Source organism: Pholcus phalangioides, unplaced genomic scaffold (genome assembly GCF_987345545.1).
Source record: "Pholcus phalangioides strain wild (caught in Gottingen) unplaced genomic scaffold, Ppha-v1.0 ptg000004l_1, whole genome shotgun sequence".
Lineage (NCBI taxonomy): Eukaryota > Metazoa > Arthropoda > Arachnida > Araneae > Pholcidae > Pholcus > Pholcus phalangioides.
This window is the reverse complement of record NW_028301597.1, coordinates 42,948,585-42,963,492: the sequence shown is the minus strand read 5'-3', so window position 1 is coordinate 42,963,492 and position 14,908 is coordinate 42,948,585. Positions and strand designations below refer to the sequence as shown.

The 14,908-nt window shown below is 34.8% G+C and overlaps 1 protein-coding gene across 1 annotated transcript in view; it reads left to right on the top strand.

Moving 5' to 3' along the window:
- LOC149087624 (speckle-type POZ protein-like A) overlaps window positions 1-14,908 on the top strand; it is a 65,901-nt gene that overhangs the window by 30,965 nt on the left and 20,028 nt on the right. The gene's annotated exons all lie outside the window — the stretch shown is intronic.

Below are 14,908 nucleotides of genomic sequence, written 5' to 3'. Positions count from 1 at the left end.
ACCTGAAAATATTCTTTAGAATAGTCACGTTCGTATCAACGTGAATAATCGAAAATTTAATGATTATTTTTCCCAAACTTAAATATTAGGACCTAAAAACGAAAATGTCCGGAAAATAAACCACTTTCTCGCATGAAAGAAAGTTCTTTATTCTTCTTCATTCGTTCTTCATTCTTAAAATGGCGAAAATAGATACCGTTCTATTGAAAGCAGCAGTGATTTATTTCTCGAAATTTTAGGAAATATTAGGTCCGCCAAAACTCTCATTTCATAAAAGTTGAATGTTCCACGTAGCCTAGCTGCTGCTGCGTCTTTTTGTAGTTTTAAAATTAACATTTGGCGGTTGAAAGGAAAAAGTTGAAACTTCATCGAGATATTCAGTCAGGCTTGTATCGTTGGTATTCCTCTGTTACCATTTCACGAACAGACTTTTGGCAACAAATTTAAATTATTTCTATTTCACGTATCGGCCGTAAAATTGATAACCTTGTTCATACGCTGCTCCCAATATTCGGAAAATTATTCGAAGAAGTACTGATAAAGCGTTTGACTTATCACGTAGAATCCAATGATTGGCTCAACCCAAGACAATATGGTTTCAGAACTGGCAATTCTTGTGAAATATGTGAAATAGCCCTTCATCATCTAATGCAAACACGAGAATTTCAAACTCCAAGGATACCTTGTTGCAGTGATTACTCTACACATAGCCAAAGCTTTCGACACTATGTATATACCCTAATCTAATCAAAAATTCGCTTTCTTCCCTTGCATTACATAAACATTTAGGGAATATCATCGAAACTTCTTTATAGGCCGCACCATCAGTTTAGAATTCGATGGCGGATCTGTCATCCACAATCTGTGGTGGTCGAGTGGTTATAGTGACGGACTCGCGATGCGAGGATCCGGGTTCGAACCCCACAGTGGTGGTCGGCTGAAGTTGGTTTTCTGTGGTTCCCAACTTCAAGGCGCAAATGCAAGCCGATCTCCCCGTTAAAAAGTCTCGCCACAGAGAGCAACAGTCCTACAACGATAAATCATTCAATCATAACACTTCACTCATAGTTAGAAAAAAACTGGTGGCAGATGGCAGCACTACACATAACAAGCATTACAGAGAAACAAACTTTACGTCAGGTTGCACTACACGTACACGCACATTGGTTGGGGGTTCCGCGGGGGGGGGGGGTGCATGTGTGGTGTAGCAGTAGTAGGTAGGACCTCCAAAAAATGGCTCGGGGATCCATGATGATCTTAAGTCAGCCACCTCGTTGGGCAATTTGCCTGTTGTGGCGTTGTATTTGTATTAATCTCTCTAGAGGTTGCCCACAAGGATCATGCGGGGGACCTCTCTTATGGAACTTGGCACTGAATCCACTATTATCATCGTCAGATGACAATACGCATATCCAAGCATATGCAGATGATTTGGTAATTTTCATTGCAGATTCCGATTTGAAAACATCAATGACCGAGCAAAAGTATCACTCAACCGAGTATATGACTGGCTATCTACACATCAATTACAGATTTAATGGTCAAAAACATCTTACCTCTGGCCGAACATGAATAGAAAACTACCAAAAGTAATCAAGAAATGAAAGATAATGAAAGAATCAAGCACGTCACAACACTTAAAATTCTTCGGGTTTACCTTGACGAGAAATTGAAGTTTGTCAAATATGCTTCTGAAATCACACGTAAATCCGACAGCCTTCTTAATAATTTACATCGTCTTGCTGGCCCAAAACAGGGCATGTCGTACATTCAGAAACATGTTATACAGGACAATCTTCACTAAAATCTTTTCGTATTGCTCTTCCGTTTGGTACGAACAACCATCTCCCAGGTTGCAAAGGAAATTGCGTGGCATCCAACGGCCATTCCTTCTGTATATAACGGGTGCCTATAGAACCACAGCTTCGACAGCATTATCAGTGGCAACTGAGAAGCCCCCATTGGATCTACTACTCGACTACAAAAGAGCAATAGCCTGCCTGCTGTGTCTCCAACAAAATGTGACCTATAACGAACAAAAACTTACATATGAAATTTGTGAAACCCTCTCACGGCTAGCAACACCACCCAGCACTACAGGTTCGTCAATACCAAATATATCTCTCTGGTCTTTCTATCGAAGATAACAAAGGAGCAATATTTACCGATGGTTCCAAAATGGAAACCGGAACAGCAGCTACGTATGTGAAGATCATCAACACATCAATTATTCATACATGGAGATTACGCCTAAACGACAACAATTCAGTATTTCAAGCTGAGCTCTAACAGCTATAAAATGGATGAATATGTATGTTCCTAGTGTTTTAAACATAAACTATAAATCTTCTAGTTCCAAAAAAAAAATATATATATATAATAAAACAATAAAACATACTTTTTTAATTATTTCTCATTAAATACTAGTTATTAGTACCTTTAAATAATTGCTATATTATGAAAGAAAACAGTTTGAATTTCCTAGCTAGCTGTTGAGATTGTAAGTATTTTTAAAAAATCATGAAGTGCCAAAAACCCCCAGTCCACAGGGACAAACATAGTCGAAATAGCTAAGACCTGAAAGTGTTAAACTGGTGGGGCACTAGAGAAAAAAGAGCACTCGAAACGGAGTAAGCTACGGTAAGCTGTTCGTACAAATGACATAGCAGGCGAAAATTTAAAATTGTAATAAAATGATTAATTAATAAAAGTATTAACTAATAAAATTATTAATATAAAAATTATTAATATAAAAATTATTAATATAAAAATTATTAATATAAAAATTATTAATATAAAAATTATTAATATAAAAATTATTAATATAAAAATTATTAAAGTCATTAATTAATTATAACTAACAGCAAAACGGAGGGCGGTGATGTACAAACTTAAAAAAGCAAAACAAGAAATCTATCAAAAGTTTACAGAGCGTGCTGCAATCAAAAATTTTGCACAATGGGAATAATGACACACTTGTGTTAGCATTGATTAAAAACAATATAAAAAACATATACGAGGTAGAAAATTATTGCATGTACAAAAGGATGCAAGGTGAAATTATATAGCACATGCAGAAAAATTATGAAGTTTTTCAAAAAAAGAGATTCATCTCTTTATCGAAAACAACTAGAAACCGGATTTGAACAACCAGAATTAATTTTAATCATTATTTGGATGACCATACGTCTCGTATTTCCCGGAAAACTCCTGTATTTTCACGTGATTTAATAATAGACTACTAGTATACAGGAAATGTTTTTGAAAAGTACAAACAACTAGATGGGTGTTTTTTCCATCCAAATGGCCAAGAAAAAGACCTGATCTAGTTGGAAAATAACCAAGTTGTCAACATTGTTCTAGCTTGAGCAGGCACTAAATGAACGCATACAAACACTCAAATTTTAGAACAGAAAATAAAATAAAAAATAATAAAAAAAAATTTTCTACCCTGTTTTCGATGTTAAAAAAATGTAGATTTTTATTTCTACCTTTTTTCAATTATAACAAGAAAACAATCAAAAATTAACACTAGAGATGAAAAAAAATATTCAATTTAAAAAAAGCTGAACAAAAAATAATTTTACACAAGTCCGCATTTGCGAATAATAAATTCTCAACATTAAATTCCCGGTTATAATCATGCCAAATTTCATCTTACGTAACACAGATCCTCCTAAAAAGGTGTTGACCATGTCTTGATTGGCATTTTTTTATGGTTTGTTATTACTGTACGGCCCCGCTTGAGAATGACCATTGGCTAAATTCATCACAAAGAGATACTGTGACTAACACATCCCCCAAAAAGACATTCGCCATGCCATTCTTCCCTTCACCCACCTCTCTAATTTTTACAAACATTTGAGATTCAATAGTGACGGAATCACTCTTCAAGTATTGTATACTCACATAGTGGGGTTCAGTATGCACAGAAACACTCATAAAACCACAATACAGTGGAACACTCGTTAATACGACTTTCATTTATACGACTTTTGCTCATTCCCTCATTAATTATACACGTTTGGATTCGGTCGCAGTTTATTGCTATACATATTATTGTTAAAATATCCAATTTATTAGACGCACAACATCAATTACACAGTGTTTTCATTTCAACTGGAACCCCGAAACCCGGTAAAAGTTTCATTTATGTCGATAAGATTAAATTTTTTTTTGTAGGTAGCGAAAGACGTCAATGAAATGAATATTTTTACGAATATTATCGCTAGAAGAGTCGAAATTTGTAGTATGATTGTAAACGGATTCATAAACATTAAGCAAGCTGATGACGCCTTTAAAGTGGGCTCTAAAATGGTTTGTTTATAGTAAGTTTTTGAGAAATACGGAAAGGCGGCGAGCCATAAACAAAATTTACATTTGTCGAAAGGCAACTATACTAGATGTACAGACCATACTTCTTCATCGCGTTTTTTCCATTGTGTTAGTGCTTCGATTCCCAGTGTTATTTCTGAAGCATTTGCAACTGGTCTGCTGGTGAGAAACAAGTACAATATATGAGATGGTATTTTCCATTTCCAGTAGAATTTCCTTTGGTTGTGGTATCTTGCTTGCTAGCTGGTTGCGTGGAATCAGCTTTTCTCAATTTCTGAAAAAAAGAAAAGCTTCCCTTTCCCCCCATCCTCTTTTTTGAAGATAAAAAGAGTGGAACTTGTGGAATTAAATATGCCGAGTTACTTTTGGAGACGGTTGCAAAAAAAAAATAAATCTGTAAATATAAACAGTACTGTTCGCAGAAAATCTTACAAACTTGTTTTAATTTTCTTCTTTGTTTATCATTTGTAAAATAATCGTAAGAATCCCGAAGAGAGAGAGAGAGAGAGAGAGAGAGAGAGAGATTACAGTAAAAAGGCAAAATCATCATTGGGTTAAATTTATGAAAAAATCATAATCTCATGACCCGTCTTTGTTTCCTTCATATATTCAGATAACTTTTAAACCGAAAGTTAAATAAAAATTATGGGAGAATCAGGGCCAAATAAAAACTATGCCGCGTTCGGCCTCTCGGAAAGTAGTATAAACGGGGTTCTCTCTGTCTCTCTCCACTGTATTTCTTTCTTTCTTCATTCCCGGAGACCACCCAATGTCCGAATTTGAATGGTTCTGTGCTACTACACTGATGTTTATCTATCTATATTGCTTTAAAATAGAATGTTTTAACCCCGGCATGTGATGACAACCCGGTAACTTTAGATCTTTTCTACTGCCAGGGTTATATAACTAAATCGTTTCCACTTTAATGAGCATAAGAAAAATTAATCAATGGTCATATCCTTCACCTCGGCCATCTTCCATCTGTTCTTTGTCTGACTTTTCATGAGAGCAAAAAGACCTATTCCAGAGACGTCAGTCCCTGGAAAACTTACTTTTTCAGTTGAACTTTCCTTTTCCTTATTGAAAAAAAAAGATCAGTCATAAAAAATCGGCCTAGTAAATGGCGAAATCGTTTTGTGTGAGTTTTTCTTCGACTCCCTTCATATTGGTAAGGTTTGAAATTGAAGCTCCTTCAGGAAAACAAAAAAAGGGCTTTGCCTCAGCAGTGTTCATTTCTTATCTTCACTGGTGAAGACGAAACCAGTGACACTTCACAGACGAAACCAGTGATCAGTGTCAGTCATAATTGTGAAATTTTGTGGATGACTTAATTAAAGGGATGGGAATTTCTTTCAACGAAAAAATATTAGTTCCAAATATCACCACCAGAGAGCGTATCGCTTTGAAAGCCTGTAGTATATATATGCACATTTTTTTCGACGTCACGCAGCAGCTGCTATATGGTGGTGGGATGGACTCTCATCGTGAGGATCCAGGTTCGAACCACGTTGACGCACAGTAGTGGTAGACTGAAGCTGGATTTCTGCGGAAATAAATCTGCCGAACTCTATTGTTAAATGCTGAATTTTATTGCTAAATGCTAGATTCTGTTGCGAAATGCTAGATTCTGTAGCTAAGTGCTAAATTATTTTGCTAAGTGCTAAATTATGTTGCTAAGTGCTAAATTATGTTGCTAAGTGCTAAATTATGTTGCTAAGTGCTAAATTAAGTTGATAAATGCGAAATAATAGTACTAAATTTCATGTTTTAAATTTCTCTCAATCACAAAAACTTCGACTTAAAGAAAAAAAAACTTAGTGATATGAGAAAATTTAAACACTAAAATACGGAAAATATTCTGGGGCTGAGTGAAAACCTGGACTTAACTCTTACAGCAGCAATTCCGAGACATCTCGTCATACTTGATCTGCTTTATTTTGGTCATTCCCCAAATAACTCGGGTTCTTAACACTTTCTTCTAATGTGAGAGTTATAATGCCGTTCAGGAAAGTTTTAAAAACCACTTGAAGGGATAAATAAATATTCGAGTTACGAGAGTTCGTCTTACCGCGAGCTCACTGTATATCAATGTTGTTGACGTCTGTTGGTAGATCTTGCCACAACAAATGCAATGATACCACTCTCGTTTCAATACCTTTTTCGATCTAGACACCAGACCCTTCGCCCACTTTCGTAGCGAAATTGTTTTACGCTATATCTCAAGACGTTCACAACGCGAATAGATGACTTTAACATCGTCTGTTTAGCTATTCCAAAGGCAAATCCGCTGATAAAAATTGTAGCACCTACTACAAGCCACGAAGAAAGTATTCACGTCAAAACTAGCGGCCGTGTCTATAACGCAGCTTTACCCCAATTTTTCAGAGTTGGTATCCGTTGAAGAAAAATCCACTGTTTTCACGTCATATTTTGTCATCCAGGACAAGTATTGGATTTGGTGATAGTGAAAGATAGTTTTCGTTGCTTTCAGACAGTCTAATTTTTTTGACACATTTAGCTTCCAATTTTTTTTAATTTGCAGGTAATTAATTTTCAGTATGTTGCTTTCATTAAAACAGATATAATTAGGTTCCATGTAATTTGTTTTGTTTTTTTGAAGTTTTCGAAAGTTATAAGAACAGTTTATGAAAGTTTTGGACAGTAAAATATTCGTGCCCTGCCTACAATCCAAACCATAAAATATACTTGTAGAATTATGTATAAATGTGATACATTTTATCTTTACTATCTTCGAGGAAATTTATTGTATATATATATATATATATGTACATGATATTTAATCCCAACGCTAACATTTTTTCTGTGTCAATAGCGATGTTTTTGAAATAACTCTTCCTCATGAGATCTACTGATACGCTATAATAACACAATGACAATAACTGGAATCAAACAATGAAAAAAAGATGTCTTGAGAAATATGTTTCTTTTTCAAAATGGACGCAATTTAATTTCCATCGGGGATCATTTGTTTTCCCATAAAGGATATGAGCAATATTTTTGTCACGAATTCCATAAATGTTTGGCTCTATTTGAAATGGAATGGGTAGTAAAACTATGATAATACATAATTCTGATGTGCAATCACAGAGACAGTATAAGCCGTTGTTCGTGTTTTCTAAATTATAACAATGTTTTATGTATCATTGTTCATATGTTTTGGAAATTGCTTAAAAATAGTGCTATGTTTATGTCGAATTAATTTTTTTACCCAAAATGCTATTCATAGATATCGTCAGAGTAAATGATATCAGAGATAAAAAATTGAGATTTCTATTGGTATATATAATGATAGCAATTTGCCTGCATGAGAAGAAAGACAACGTTTTAAATTGTGAAATTATTCAAAAATATAATTTAAATATAAATAAAATAAAAAACACACACACACACACACACACACACACCATTTTGATAGTATATAGATAGTAGCAGAAAATATCGTATAAGGTTACACCAATTTCATTGAAATATGTGGATTTAATGGCGAGCTACAGACACTGAAAGATTGGCGAAGTTCAAAGTCGAATTGTCACCAAAATTTTTAATTGCCAATTCCGCAAACACCCATCTAGTCAGAATCGATCAAATTTGAAAAAAATATTGTCTATTCTACCAGCTTTCGAAAGAACCTAGAACAAACCAAATTAGCCATCCAGTTCAAGAGAAATTTAGTCGTTTGTTTGCAATACATCACTGAAATCTGCGTTCGTCGAAGTAAATTTAGTAGGTGTTTTTTGGCGACACGTAGATTTTTCATTTCACCGTCATCTCAGCTCTTGTAGCTCACCATTGAATACGGATATCCTGTAGATAGAGGTAGTGCCTGTCACCTTATAGGATTTTTTGTGCAAAATCAAATTGTCGCAAAATCTCTAACCGCCAATTCCAGACAGACAAACGCTGATTTCAGCAGTGATGCATTTCTAACGAAAGACTAAATTTATCCTGAACCAGAAAACCGATACGGTTTATTGTAGATTCCTTCGAAAGCTGGTACAATGCACAAATCTTTGGTAAATTTTACTGATTGTAGAAGGGTGTTTGCAGAATTGGCGATTAAAAATTTTGGCGACAATTCGATTTTGAAGTTTGCCAATTTTTTAGCGATTGTAGCTCGCCATTAAAATCAGATATTTCGATGAAATTAGAGTCACCTTATAGAATTTTTTCTGCTCTTTCCAAAAGTGTGCTTAGTTTTGCGTATAGGTATTTCAAAAACTTCATAAATTGTGGTTGTTTAAGACTTGACACCTTTTTTTCAAAATCGATTATCCACCATAACACGAAAACGGTTTGAGATAGGACAGGGTTGATGGGGTGTTTCATGATCCACTTGAGCTCGTCTATCAGACAGAATATGTCGTATTCGCCCTTCATAATTCACGCGCAATTATGTATCATTTCAGCCAGCCTCTATTTTTTGTCTTGATATCATTCAAGGTGATCTTCTCAATATCTCAAGGAAAAAAAAGAATAGTCCGCTTATTATATTCTAATTCGGTGTTATCAAAGTGAAAATCTGTTGAAGAATAGTTCTGTGCATTTGACTGCTTTGATAAGCAGATAAGCATTAATGTTAATATTTCAGATCACAATAGTAATATTATCATATAAATTATTAGTTGTTTCACTATAAGAATATGAAAATACTGATTTGGATTTGTTTCTGTTACTTAGAACTATAAAATATTGTATTATACAGTAAAACTTAGTTAATTCAAACATGGTTTTTTTTTCGAATTTTTGATAATCGAAATTTTACGAACTTTCCTTGAGTTTTTTTTATCTAATTTAATGATAAAATTCTGATTTAATTTGAATTTTCTTAGAATGTTTTGGATAACTTGAAGTTGGAGGAAAAAAATCATTATTTTTGTTTGAGCAAATTTAGTTCGAGAAAATTTTAGTAGAAATCAGACTTTTTCTCGACGAATGTAAGTTTTAAAGCAACAAATTTTTAAAGGCAATAAAAGTTTGATAAAATTCTGTTCTTCTTTATTATTTCTTTGATAATTTAATACCCATTTTAACACTGTTCAGCTGGACTTCATCGAGAATGTTTACCAATTGATCCCGATTATGTTATTTCAACCTATTGATCAAGGTGTATCATTCAAAATCTGAATCTTTCTATCGTCATTAAGAGTATGAAAAGTACTGGTAAATACAAATTGTAATACGATAATGAAAGTATGTATATTTCTTTGATATAGCATGAGAATGATAAGCGAAATTCAGAGGAAACAGTTTCAGAACGGATGTGGTCATGATCTGTTTCCGTAAATCGTTTTGAGCATGTTCACGAAATTCTGCAGTGATGATGACTCCAGCTAGTCGAATGGCCCTAGTGGCTCAGTGGTAAGATGCTTGTCATCCACTACGATGGTTGCCGTCAAGGCTCATGAGTTCGAATCCGGCCAAAAGAACATCAGAAAAGGTTCTTTAACTATCGAGCCTGAGGCGGCCGCCGATAGATGGTGCCTTCATTTCCAACTCCAATATGGAAATTGCCCTATGTATAAAAAATTGATTTCCTGTGTGTGTATGTTCTCTATACAAATCTACAATTTTAGATCGATCGTCACCAAATTTTGCATATATACCAAATGGGACCCGACTTGAACGATAGGATATTTTAAAATTTCGTCAGAGCAGGGCAAATACCCCAAACGGGCAAAAAACTGTCGGGCAACAATGGTTTTTGGGCCTCAACAATCACTTTCGGAACGTTTACTTTGGTTACCGTGGTTCCCTAGCAATGCGTTTCAGACGTGTATATGCCTTTACAACGCACGCGCGGTTTGCCGCTTATTTAATCTTGTCAGTATACGTATATGTATAATAGTTTATGCCTTTATAATGGTTTGCCACTTTTTTAATTCTCCCAGTAATGAGACTTATTGAATAGACGTCATAATCACCATCAGCATCGCTTTGAGGGTCAGGAAAAGGGTGATCCTCATAGAAATCAGTGTTAAAATTGCCGATTTTACTGTAGAAATGCGGAAATTTAGTGATTCTAACAGCCTTTCTTGACAGTTTCTTGACAGCCTTTTGCCCTCAAAATAGGGAACATGGTATTTAGTTGCAATAAAAGTGTTTTCTTTCTGGATTATATGCTTATCTTAGTTAAAAACATCGTTTATGGTCTTTTTATGCGTTGTTATATAAAAAAAAACATATACTTTTACTTTTCGATAATTTCGTAGCTACACGGTCATTTTATGCATACGAGTACATTTTTAGTGTCAACAAGATAACGCCAAAAAAAAGAGCCACATTTTGGCGATTTCTCATTCAAAGCATGAGAATTATATTATGGTGATTTCATTCAATACAAAATATATGAAAATTAATAAATGGATAAATGAAAAATAAATAAAGAAAAAGTCCCATTTCATGAATTTTATGTAGATTTACATTCTAAATTTATTTTTGCCAGAAATATTTAGCTTAAAACGAAAATCTGATAGAATTTATTGCGTTACAGAAAGGACATTTATTTATTGCTACAGGAAAGGTAAAGCAGAAGTGATTTAGTGGTTCCCATTGAGCTCCATATTAAAAGAAAGTGTTTTTTAGACCGCTTATAAAGTCAAGTTTCTAGAAATGCGTTTCTCTGTCTCTGAGATACTAAAACCTGGAAATTAAAATTCAAAAGGGAGGTTGTAAGCAGGGACGAGCGAGTGAAGAAAAGTGTTCTTCAATTGCTGCATTGAAATTTCGACCACATTGCATAGCCGCGGAGAACCGGTTCAGAACCGCTGGTCTAGATAATAGAATAGAACAATTTTTTCACAAATTACACATGAGTTAGTCCTGTAACTATAGTAATAGCTCAAGTGGGCGATATTTGGGCGCTTCCTACCCTGTGTGTATATATATAATTTCAGCCCCAGTCCATAGAATTTTTAAACTACTTTCAGTGGTCCGCAGTTGTAAAAGAGTTGAAGAAAATTGACCTAGAAGAAATTATTTTCAGCTCATTCTCAAGAAGGGTCTTAAGTTATCTGCGTGTTACTCTAAGTTTGTTGAAAACATGAAAATAGAGGTGCAAACATAAAAATTAGAGATATGATGTCTTGGCGATAAAATTCATTCAATATTAACCCTGGATTTCATTTTGCCTGTGTTTTTTTTTTCTCTCTCTCTCTCCACTGATGATTTCGCCCTGATAGAGAATGAATGTTGTTTGCTAAATTCCAACCATCAATCTTGAAAATTTTACTCTGATCATGGCAAAGATGGCAACGTTTTGTTGGTCCAATATTCGAAAAAGTGGATACGACAGCTATCTGAAATACAGGAGCGGGAGCTTTCGTGAACATGTAACAGAACATACTTGGTTTCTTGAGCTGGAGAAAATTCGGAGGAAAGCTTCTGTACGACTTTACTTGGAGTCACTTCAATATCCGTACACGGACTTCTTCTCAGTGGACATTAGTTTTACAGTGAAGAAAGCTCATCGTGAGACAACAGAAATATCTACTTCTTATATATTTTCCAGATTCAAAATGAGGTCTGAATCCTGCATCCTTCCTATATATTTTGACGACATAAATGATGAGGTCACGATTTATATATTGTTTCAAGAGCGCCTACCTATTCCTCTTGGCTTTCCGCATGAACCTGGATTTTATGTTCCTACTTTTGGGCTATTAAACGAATCGAATGCGGAAAATGACGCTGCTTCCATTTTTTCTGAGCTATTTAACGAAAAAAGAACGACATGCAACTTTTCTGACTCGAAATCAGCATCAGTGGTAGACGATGGGAATAGAGCTTCTCCTACAGATAAAGGAACGGGAGATTTCTTTTCTTTTTTGCACAATAGCGAATCGCATGATGTGATCATTCAAGTCGATTGCAGAACAATCAAGTGCCACGAATGCGTCTTGAGCTGGAGATCGCCTCGTTTCGCTGTATTGTTCAAATCTAGCCTAGGTAAAAGTAAAGAACGTCGGATTGAAATAACTGATTTCAACTACGAAACCATCAAAGCTATGATAAACTTTCTGTACACTTTCGAATGCCCCAAGTTACATGTTGTTCCTGCCATGAGACTCCTTCAAGCCGCTGAAAAATACCAAATTCCCGAACTGAAAGATGTCTGTGAAAAACGTTTGATGTCGGATATTAACGCATCGAATGCTCCGAATGTTCCGATTCAAGCGGACATTCATTCTGCATACAGAGTCAAGAAACACGCGATGGACTTCATACGCAAGAATTCAAAAGCTTTTGAGAATTCAGCGCAATACGAGCCTCTGATGGCAAGGCCTGGACTATTTCGTGAGTTAATGATGACTAAAACATGTCCGGAGTGAATTCTGATGGTGTCTAAAAAGTTTAGGCATTACGTAAACGTAATTTAAATGCTACGAAAACAATACGGGAATACATAGAGCGTGTGATTATGAAAACGCATAGTACCTGGATGAACAAAATCACTTTACATTCAGTCTTATGATAGTTTTTCTTTTGTTTATTCAACTGAATCATCAAAGTGAGTTAGTTATTCTTAGCAGATATTTCTCTGATGTAGAAAATTTAAATGCGTTTTAAACATTATATAGTATGTGATAATTGCACGAATTTGAATGATTATAATAAACACATGCTTATCCTATTTTACCAAAATCTTATAGGAATTTAAATTTACACTGATAACATAACAAATGAAATATAAATATTATTTCTGATATTTTTCAAGTAGTTCGTCTATAATTTACGTGATTTTCATATTAAGAACGATTCAATAATGATCGTTGTTTTGTTTCCGATGTAACCCTTTCAGATCCACGTCGAATTCACAGGAAGAAAAAAGTTTTTCCATAGCAAAAATATATTTATATATAGAGCATATACTAACCCTATGCAGAAAAAATTATGAAAATTTAATTCTTTAAGAAATTACATGTCCATTGAGATGGACACTGTGTCTCAACGGTTGCGGAACTTGTGAAATCTTGTTTTCTATGTCAAAGTCTAAATTACTGTAAAATACACTAGTAACCACAATGTACATTCATAAATAGTCGTGTCTGAATGCGGGCTTCATGACCCTTCTTGTAAGAACACATTTCAACGTCAGTGCTCACTAGGACATGGCCTGGGGCGGGGCCTTTTGGTGCCCGAGGTGCTTCTGATGACCTTTCATAGCAATTAGCATTAGTTGTAAGAGAACTGAATGGGGTCCATTGAATTGCTCGGAGGTATGTCCATGATGTCAATATGCCTCTGTCCATATGGTGGTGGAAGGTGAGCTTATAGCCCTTGGAGCCCGTCGCGAAATTTGCTTATTTTGTTTAGTCACACTAACTTATAAGCTTATAATTAGAAGGAGCCGGGGGAAGTCCTGGACTGGGGCTACCCAAAGAGTCCAGTTTATAGGGATCCAGAATGCGTAAGCCATGAGTTTATCGATATGAAATTTCTGTTCGGTGTCTCCACTTTTAACGTCTCAAAATTTGATACATCCGATTGGTTATACAGGTTGGCCATGAAGTCAGTGACACACCCCCTAATTTATATACAGACGAATCTCGTTTTAACGAATACGGTTATAGCAAATATCTCGTTTTAACGAACATTTTTCTAATCCCTCCTAGATACGTTTTCATAGGAGCAATTCACAAAAACCTGGAATTCCTTTATAACGAAACTTCGTTATAGCGAAGGAATTTCTCCGGTCTCTTGGAGTTCATTATTACGGGATTCGACTATATTCATATAAAATCACTGAGTTTATGAGAGGGGCAGTGAAATAAACATATTGCTACAGATTTTTTTTCTCGAAAATGAAAAAAGTTAAAAATTTCACGCATAGATTACACACTACCGTTTATGATTATTTAAAATTAATAACTTTGAGATGAATCATGAGAAGAATCGATACTCTATTACGTATAATCGATACTGCAGATCATGTTAGCAAATGCATGAATTGAAATAAAATAAGACCTAAGCCTTAAACAAAAGTGCTTGTTATCCTACGTTTTTGTTAATGCAAAAACGTAAGGAAAATCCAATGAGTAGTCCAACGGAAATAAACAGCGAAAAATCCAATCACACCACTCATACACACTTTTAACATGAATAAACTGTGAATAATAAACAAAAGATGCAGGAAATAGTGGAAAATACCATATAAAATAAGCTTACCCTTTGATACAGCAAATAATTATTAGCAACTATCTTTCTTGGTGCGGATTGCAAATTGCATTAGATTATTTACTTGAAAAATTACGATTCAATTTTTAATATTTCGCTAAATAATCATTTCATAAGCTTGCAACTGCCCTAAATTATCCTTGATTACTTTTCATATTCAAATTTAATTTTAATTGCTTATAGAATTTTCATTTTTTTTCATGGCGGAAATTCGGTATAGGAGTAGGCATACAGATGATGTTTGATTGTCGCTAGGAGTAGCAGTTGTGTTATTAAACATTTTATAAGGCCCCAGCACGAACTTGAAAGAATTGCATCATAATTCGGCAACCAAATGAAAAAACAACAACTCAATTTTTCTTCTTTTATAGTGATTGCA